This window comes from Spodoptera frugiperda, chromosome 11 (genome assembly GCF_023101765.2).
Source record: "Spodoptera frugiperda isolate SF20-4 chromosome 11, AGI-APGP_CSIRO_Sfru_2.0, whole genome shotgun sequence".
Classification (NCBI taxonomy): Eukaryota; Metazoa; Arthropoda; class Insecta; order Lepidoptera; family Noctuidae; genus Spodoptera; species Spodoptera frugiperda.
This window is the reverse complement of record NC_064222.1, coordinates 7,273,996-7,284,030: the sequence shown is the minus strand read 5'-3', so window position 1 is coordinate 7,284,030 and position 10,035 is coordinate 7,273,996. Positions and strand designations below refer to the sequence as shown.

Below are 10,035 nucleotides of genomic sequence, written 5' to 3'. Positions count from 1 at the left end.
AAGGTCACTCTCTTCTTCTCACTCTTCTCTCTTTTTTCACCAGAGATGTGTTATGTAGCTATGCTACGAAGATGTAATAGCTATCCATATCACACATCCATGGCACATAAAAGCATATCTTAGTTGAACTTCAAATAATGTAATGTACTAAGTTGATAATATTGAGTACAAGAAATTGCTGTAGGTACTAGGATAGCATAAAATTACACCGATCTTTCACAAAAAGGTTGACAAAGACAGTAATTGTAGCAAACTATATTTTCTTACTTACTTTTTTGTTTGTTAGAATTTTATACGCATTATTAGCAGCTGATGGAGGATAAAAATAGCTTTAGCTTTTTTTTCATTAACTGAAAGAAAATTTGCTTTAGACGATTCAAAAGTGGATAATCAATATAAATTTAATCTTTAAGCTACCGAATTATGATTTGTATAGACATTCCTATTCATCAACGTAGATAAAAGATAGACTCCAAGCCTAAAGGGATGATTTCCTGATAATATTCTCAAAGGAACTTTGAGAACCGTTTTGTAAGCAAAAGGGTCATGTTTTGAAGTACTTTCTAAAGTACATTATACCACAAATAGGATATGACATTTCGCTAAAAGGCTAAGTAGAATTCTATAAGATATACCGGATTCGTCTCTCGTAATCTTCAGGAAATTAAGGACTAAAAATAGAAATCTGTACATGCCTGGACGGACATATTAGCAATATATCAAAGAAGGGCTAAATTAAAAGTCACTTACACACACAACTTATGGAGTTTCTTGCTCGATCTTCTCCATGGAAATCTACACTTTGTATAAACGAGCAAATAGCTTCACTAGAGGACTGACCGACAGACTGACGTTATTAATATTATTATATTTGCTTTGACGTTCAAAAGTGCCTTCCTGGTCTATTTGAAATAAATAATTTTGACTTTGACTTTGACCTTGGAGACAGGCATGAGGTTATGTAATGTACATTGAAACTAGGTATGTCAAGTTATAAGTTGTGTGTTTATCCGGCTAAGTGAATCTGTGTTCTTTATTAAGACTGTCACTGCCAAGAAAAAATAACTAAAAAGTGATTTGTAATTCAATAAAACGAAATATTAAAAAATACGTGCTTTTTCTGAACTGGAAAATATATCAAGTATCCCATTTTTATCCGTCACTTAGACGTTCCTATCCAAAAAAATTAATACGCGATGAATATTAAAAACGACTACAGACTACACAAAGTAAATATCAACCTTCAAACAAGGTCAGCAGAACACAAAATACCTTGTCGTACATGTAAAGAATATACACGAGAATTTTTGCGACAAACACACTTTTATTTATTTTTCTTCCTAAAACAGTGGTTCTCAACCGTTGGTTTGCAGAAGACAAACTGTGATCCTTAAATTAAAAAAATACAGAAGACAACAGCACATAAAATACCAGGTACTGAATTAAACTTATGTCATAAGATATGGAATTACTGATTTGACGATGGAACCCCACGATTCTGTAGGACATCTTTTCTCTGCCCCACCTAATATTTTCTTCTGCGACAACGACTCGCATTTACAAAAATACAATTTCACATGCACATGACACCTAGACCCGAAACAACAATTTGTGGATCACACAAAGAGTTGCTCCGTGCGGGAAACAACCCGCTACACGTGACAGCCAGTTGCCCAATAATAGTGATAGTGGTCCCTATCCTAAAAAAAAGTATTATAAAAGTCATCCCAAGAAAAGGTTGAGAACCGCTGTCCTAGAGAATGTCGACTACATATTGCCTGGGGAATTTATGTAAAAACAGGACAAGAAAAGTTTTGTCTATTTTCCATATACGAGTATACCTATATATAGGTACTGTTTGTATATGTATCGAGTCTTTCTAGACGGGAATAGTATTCCTGCTCGGCTATGTTACTTTGTGTATATGTATGCTGTAGTCTTAGTATATTATAGGTAGGTATAGTGTGAATTGGTACTGATATATTATAGATATTATATTTTACTTGATGTGTTTTAACAGTTTGTTCCTGTTTTGAGAGGATGGTTGGATCATCCAATTACTTCTCCCGCCTTGGGCGAAACGAGAGGGAGTGTAAGGCCGGGACTCCACCAAAGCAGAGATGTGTGCGGTGTGCTGTGTGCTGTGCGAGAAGAGATGTTTTTCAGCTCGCGGGACTCCACCAAAGCGGAGATGTGTGCGGTGTGCTGTGTGCTGTGCGAGAAGAGATGTTTTTCAGCTCGGGTGCGTTGAAAAATACAAACTGCTCGCGCGCACGGTACTAGCAAGATGGCCGGCCGGCGCGCGCGCGGGGTTCTGCGGGTTGCTAGCGAGCGAGAGGGGGGAGGGTGACATCGCTCACTGCACGCCGCTCACATCTCTCGTCTCCACTGCGCGTCGTCCGCGCACAGCTCACATCTCCGCTTCCATCGCGACATACAAATATTACACATCTCCGCACAGCGATCTCCACTGAAGCTGAGCGGAGAGGAGACGTGTCAATAACTCAATTCTATTGGTTGTTTAAAAAACATCTCCTCTCCGCTCGTCTCGTCTCCGCTTTGGTGGAGTCCCGGCCTCAGACTCTTACTGACTAAAAAACCATCCCATAGGAGTAGGGACTCCTGGTTTTCGAGCCGGAGCTCCGGTAACCTACGAGGTAGTCCACAGCTCAAAGGAGCAGCAGGAGTAGGACCAGGATGGTAATTAGTCAGTAAGAGTCTAACATTTCCCGCTTCGCCCAAGGTGGAAAAAGTGATTGGATGATTTTCCCCCTAAAAAAATAGAATAATTAAACTATTTTACAAGATGTTACTTATACGATCACAAATTAATTGACGGTTTCCTGGCCTAAACAGGGGTGCGATTTATTATAGTTAACATATATCCAAAATAAGACACTTTTTGCTATACTTTTACGATATTTCTATTAGCGCAAGAAAATCAATTGTCTCACCGGACCATTTAGTATCAGTCCAATTAACCGCTTCTATCGCCGCGGGGTATAGAATGTTCCAGATTACTTTGTGACAAATCGATGTCGCCATTTTGTGGATCTGTAAATATTTCTGGATGAAAAAAAACGAAACGAAACGAAATATAATGTATCAATCGAATGTATCGAAACATCTGAAATTATTATAAATGTAGGATTCATGAAATTTTTGTTATTTTATAATTGGCATTATTTCAAACTAGGATTTTAACCTGTGTTGTGGGTGCGTAAACAAACATACAAGTTCACAATCACATGACACACAGACCCGAACCACAAATAATTCAAGACCAAAATTAGCCAAATCGGTCAAACCATTTTCGAATTTCAGCGAGACTAACGAACAAAAAATATTTTTTAGATATAAAAATAGAATTCAACTAAGTACTTCATAGTACTGATCTCAAATACCAAAGAACCTTTGACTCTTGAAACACCATTAGCGTTCATGAAATGAAGTTTTGCAATAACGCGAATGCTTTCATGTCTACCAAAGGCACCGCTAGTTCCATTATTTTCTCATCTAGTCCACAAAGGGTTGCATTAAAAGTAGATTAGATAACCACAGCATCCCTAGTTCTTTCGTTCATGTAATGAAATGTTAGTTTGAAAAGAAACATTTTTGTTTTAAGATAAAATTCTTTGAGAAAAAGTAGAGGAGAGTTTTCGAAGAATGTTCTTGTGTAATTTTTTTGGAAAATATTGGCAAAAATAACACTTTTTTTGAGAGCGACGTTGGAATCAATACCATTTTTTTAGATATTATTGTAACACTTTCTTTCTTTCTTTTTCACCGACTTAAAAAAAGGAGGATCTCTGTTTGACATACAAACATACATACAGATGTATGATTGTATGTTTGTGCGCGATTATCTCACAATTGGCCGACCGATTTTTATGTGGTTTTCAGAAAAGAGTACGTTGCACTTTTTTTGTTGAGAGGGGGAATCATCCAATGACTTCTACCACCTTGAGCCGAGAGAGAGTATCGGACTCTTACTGACTAAAAACCATCCGTTCCTACTTTTACTTTTCGAGCCGGAGCCACGGTAACCCGCTAGGCAGTCCGCAATTCCAAAGTCATTAGATGATTTTTCTCCTTTAAAAAACCATAAGAAACTACTAGGCTTTCCTTAGTAACTTTCAGATTGTATCTCGCTTTCACAACTTCACCACTAAAACAATGAATCTTCATAAACATAATAATATTATGACGCAATAACTACATATAACCTAACATAGTCTACGCGTCTATTGTATTATATCCTGCCTACATATAATATGATGTAAGTAATCATATATGGCTCATTATGTACTTCCATTAATCTTAGCCTCCCCTTTGGTGCCTGTAATGGGACGATGTTAGCTGCGTCGGTATATACGTATAGTATCTAACTAACTTATAGTAGTTAGGTATGTAGATGGTAGTACAATGTGGGTGCTTTGATATCGTGTCCTGTGTTAATAGTTTTGGAGATTTTATATTAGAGTTTTAGAGTGATTGCTGTATTTGTTTTTAGGACTGCCTAGTGACTGAAGACTATAATTTCATTATAACTTTCGTGAGACGTACTAAATTAATTATTGTGTTATCAGCTGTTAACGTAACTGTTCGACGATGAACTCGAATAGTTTCAAGCATGCTAGGGGCTCATATTCAGCGACGTGATAGGCGCCGCGTCTTGTTGCGGAATACTGTTTAAGAATATGAGTGAAACACTAACGTGAGTTCCTTGTAAAATTATTCATACATCACCTTTTTTTTAAGTCAGTTAAAATTCGTAGATATTGTTGAAAAATTTTCAAACGTTTTCTAAAAAACCTTAAAAATGTGATTCTCTTAAAACATAACTTATTAATATGTAACTCAAATTATCAAAGAACTATGTAACTGTCAATTCGAATAGCGAGCGAGAATATAGTGCGAACTACTTTTATGCAAACCTTTTTGTCTCACTTCGCGTCGCTTTTCATACGACACGACGCGATGCGACGGTGAGGGCACTTTAACTGCTATTCCGTTTTATTCTACATTCGCCATTTTATGTACTCCTGGTAGCTGTAGTAGAAATGCATTGTTCATTTTGAATATCTAGTTTTAAATATAATTGGTGTGACGTAGTAATGTTGTGAATGGGAGTCATTTTCGGTGCATATTGAGTTTTTTATCTAATTATAAATCGATAGATGTAATACTGTTATTGATGTTGTAAATCTAATCGAATTCCTTCGTCTAACAGTTAGGTAAATATGTAAACATAATTATACTTACTAATTATTGTAGTATACTTGTTATTTCTTACACGATACGATGTAAAGTCACTGGTGTCCACCATAATAGGTAAGCTGTGAAACCATTTGACTGTTTCCACTGATACTAAGTTTTGTAGCTGTGCAAGTTCTAACTTGCAACTCGAGTATGCAATGTATCGATAGTAGGGAAGCCATCACACACAGAACACATCCATAACACGCATCTTTCTATATAAAACAGCTTGCTTCGTTTTCACCAGTGCTAAGTTACGTGAAGCAATGAATATGATTGCTGGAAGTCAAACGCATCCACAGTAACGGAGCATACATCTCTGGTGGAAAACCCCTAAAGTATCTAATGAAATATGAAAAGCCAAGAAAATCTATTACAATTCTGCCAAAAGAAATAAACTAAAAAATATATCTCTTAAAATAATAAAAGCAAAAGCTAGATTAAAACTACAAACTTCAGTTGAATTTTAACTCAGACAAAATGTTAGTATCTGATAAAATTAAGATAACTATTTATTTACATTAAACTCTCCCTAAAATTTAAAACACTAGAACTTGTATTATTATTCTAATGATGTATTTATTTTTGTTAAATACTAAATAATATGCTTTTGTAATTTAATTAATAACAATAACTTATATCTAGTCTAGACTTCTAGACTAATAAATAAAATTGGAGTGTCTGTTTGTAATATTGAAATAATATTATTATATTTAACTTTTCACTATGTATATTTTTAGAGTAGGCTAACACATTATAATATAACTGGTCAAAACGTCTAACCCACTCCTACAAAAATAAAAAAAAATGTGACGTTATAAGTTTTGTTTTTCTATATTATATTATTAGTTTTCCACAGACTCTTGGGTCGTGCCCGAATCATAATTTTTTTTTTAATATGTCAATGGCACAAAATACCGTTTAGAACGTCATATTTTTGTTCAATAAATCTAATCATTATTTAAAGTATTTATGTTACACACTACAACTAATCACATTACTACAAAGATACTTTACGCGATATACTATCTTAGTATATACGAGTAACTAGAATGAAGTCACACACAGAAACAAGGCTCTAGATGAAAAATCCCTGACGAAGAATCGTTTCAGGTTCTTGGCGCGGCTCCAAAATATCGCGTTCGCACAATACTGACCTGATTTGCTCGCTGACACAGCGTTTTTCTTACAACTTAACTATGAAAACAACAGAGGCTGAATGTACGTCTTGATTACTGGTTTTCTTTGAAATAATTAAAGAATAAATGTTGTGATTTTTTTTATAAAATATAATAAACGCGTACGGTAAACGAGTAGACGGATCACCTGATGGTAAACAATCGCCGCCGCTCGTGGACACCGAAAACACTAGAGGCGTTATAAATGCGTTGCCTTTGGGGGTTAGAAATTAAAGGGTTGTTAGGGTATTGGGGATTGGGAAGAGGTGATTGGGCCTCCAGCAGAGGTTGCTGGACCAACACAACGAAACACAATGCAAGCGTCGTTTCACGACGGTTTTCTGTGAGGCCGTGGTATCATTCGAGTCGATCCGGCTCATTCGTGCCGAAGCATGGCTCTCCCACACCTAAACTTGTTTTGTACAAACCCGCTATCTGTTGTGCGGCAGCCGGTTACCCAGCCATTGCACCAACCGTGCAGGTGCAGGTTTATCAGAGAGCCCTGCTGCTTGGTCTCTGGAAAAACTGCAGATACTCATAGACTACAATAACCAGTTTCCAAATTGTCCTTTAACTAGTTATTTAACTCAACAAAAGCCCAAATTAAACTAATGGACAAGACTACTTCAATATTGACTCAATAACAACTGGGAAACGCAAATACTTACTTGAGGACCGAAAGGGATAATTAGTAGATGTCCAAAAAGGTACAGTTGTCTGTTGTACCTTTTAGGCTTATTACAAGCGAAGGAGACGATGGGTCCAACATTTTCGTTTACTAACTTAATTAAAATGGAGGTGCAGACTTGTATTTTGTTGGCTTAAGATGTAATTGTTTTGGGCTCGCTGTCATCGCAGCGGTAAGTCCCCTCTTTGAGGAGTGGCTAGAGAGGCGCCACGGCATCCTCACCTACCGCCTGACGCAGGTGCTTGCCGGACATGGGAGTTTCGGTAGGTTCCTGTTCATTATTGGGCGGGGGGAAACGCCCGGGTGTCATCACTGCGAGGAGCGCCCAGACACGGTAGAACATACGGTGGCGGTGTGCCCTGCGTGGGCTGAGCACCGCCAAGTCCTCAGGGATGTGGTCGGCGACGGCGACCTCTCGCGCCCGGCACTGGTTCAGGCCATGGTGCGGAGTGAGTGGGACTGGGATGCCGTCTCCTCCTTCTGCGAAGCAGTCATGCTAGCTAAGGAGGAGGCGGGGCGCGTGAGAGAACGAACCTCCTCACGCCCCAGCCGTCGCGAGAGACACTCCGGGCGTCGGGAATCGCGCGACGATCTCCGGCCACCGTAAGTGCGGGTCTGCGGACGGCGAGTAAGGGTAGCTCACCGCCCGAACAGAACCAGACCCGTGCGTACGGCGCGTAGCGTTCCGCGCGCGCCTCCAAGAGCCATCAGACCACCACAGATGGGGCCCAGTAGGGCTGATGCCTGATCCGGCGCTGCGGACTACCTAGCGGGTTTACCGGGGCTCCGGCTCGAAAAGCAGGAGAAGGAACGGGGTGGTTTTTAGTCAGTAAGAGTCTGACACTCCCTCTCGCCTCGCCCAAGGTGGGAGAAGTCATTGGATGAATTTCCCCACTCAAAAAAAAAAAAAAGATGTAATTGTTTTGTAGCAGAAGTTGAATTTATAATGTTTCTTTTTTTTCAATACTAAGAGCGTTTTGATAATCATATTTTTGACTAGCTGATGCCTGCGGCTTTGCTCGCGTGGATTACTGACTTTGTGACTAATAAAAGTACCTTAAATTACTCATTAGTACAGCAGCTACCTGATAATGAAAGTCCTATCAAAATTGGTCCAGCCATAATTATACGAAATTAGCCAGCACAAACAAAAAAAAACAGACAAACAATTTTCGTGTATATATCGAATGTATATTCATATACAGGAAGTTAAAAGTGGTTATTTCAATATTACAATCAGACACTATTTTTTTTAATGGCTCAAGCCCTGCTACGAGCTTCAATTCCTGTAAGTCAGGTTCTATACTAGATACAACCATGAAAACATCAGAACATTGAAGTTCGGCGCATCCCAGGGACATGAATAAGTCTTGGATCCTACAACGAAATAAATCAGAGGATATTATTAGAGGAGAAAAAAAAATGAGTTTGCACATTTCTTGGTGAATTTAATTTGTAGACTGCCTCTACCTACCCCTTCGGGGATAAAAGGCGTGACGTTGCAACATAAAAAAATATTATACTTGGGATGCATACATAATGTATATGTAGGTAAGTACCTCATTCAACTAACGAGGGAATCACGACCTTATATCACATGTAAATAAGATCCGGATTTTGATCTCATTACATCTTTGAGCAATTCCTTGAGAACGAAAGAGCAAATTTCCATCAGATTAGTCGGAAATCAAAGCGTTTCTAAGGAAAATATAAGCACGGGTACCATTTCCTTTAATTTTATATGACGGTATAATTAATTTACTTCAGATATTCGTTTGATCTAATTTTCCTTTAATTTTGTCCACTTATGAGTTCATGTTACTACGAAATTGAAGAAAAATTATATTACTCCTATTTTTGTGTAGAGGGCCACTCCCTCCTACTCCTGCCTTCGAGCTGAAGCCGTGGTAACACGCCAGCCAGTCCGCAGAGATGGAGCCCAGTAGGGCTGATGCCTGATACGGAGCTGCGGACTACCTAGCGGGATTACCGGGGCTCCGGTTCGAAAAGCAGGAGTAGGAACGGGGTGGTTTTTAGTTAGTAACAGTTTGACACTCCCTCTCACCTCGCCCAAGGCGGGAGATGTCATTGGATGATAAAAAAAGCAGTCCGCAGCTCCGGTTCAAGCCATGCTAGAGGCTCATATTCAAGAGCGGCATTCCGCGACACACGACGCGACTACTACGCTGCTAGTGGCAGCCTGACATTCGCCACGTTGTGTTGTGTCGCCGAAAAACATAATAATTAAGATAGTAGATTCAACAATCATTGTCCGGAAATTCCTCTCTTGAGCCTTGACCAGATTATAGCTTGGATTTATCCCGTTACTGGTGGGCTACTTCTTTATCTCTAATTAAATATTTAAAAAATGTAATCAACAAGTAAGGTAAATAAATAAATGAGACGGTAATAGAATAGAATTAATAAAAAGACCAACAAATAAAACTACAACTCTTTAATTACAACCAAGACCTACAAACTCGTATAAAAAAGGTAAAACTATAAGAATTAAAATGATTTGTCGGTCCGTTCTAAGCTAGAACAAAAGGTTTCCTGTATTTTCTTCAGACAATAGCCCACAATTAGTGGTGAAAGGGTTAGAAATTTATTGCGATGTAGGTTTTTTTTTAATTTCTTTAGTCTTTTATCTAAGGTTACTAGACAGATATTAATGGATGTTAAATGTAGTGTGTAAAATTGTAGTGGGTACCTATTATAATATCTCTTTTATGGAATAAGCCGGTAAACGAGCAGACGGACCACCTAATGGTAAGTATTCGCCGCCGCTCATGGACACCCAAAACACCAGAGGCGTTACAAGTGCGGTGCGAGCCTTTTAGATGTGTTAGAGGATTTGGGGATGGTGGAGATTGGGCACGGGACTTATTGGGCCTCCGGTAACTTTGAAGC

The 10,035-nt window shown here is 38.6% G+C and overlaps 1 protein-coding gene across 1 annotated transcript in view; it reads left to right on the top strand.

Moving 5' to 3' along the window:
- LOC118275105 (ras-like protein family member 10B) overlaps positions 1-10,035 on the top strand; it is a 72,089-nt gene that overhangs the window by 35,643 nt on the left and 26,411 nt on the right. The window lies entirely within an intron of this gene.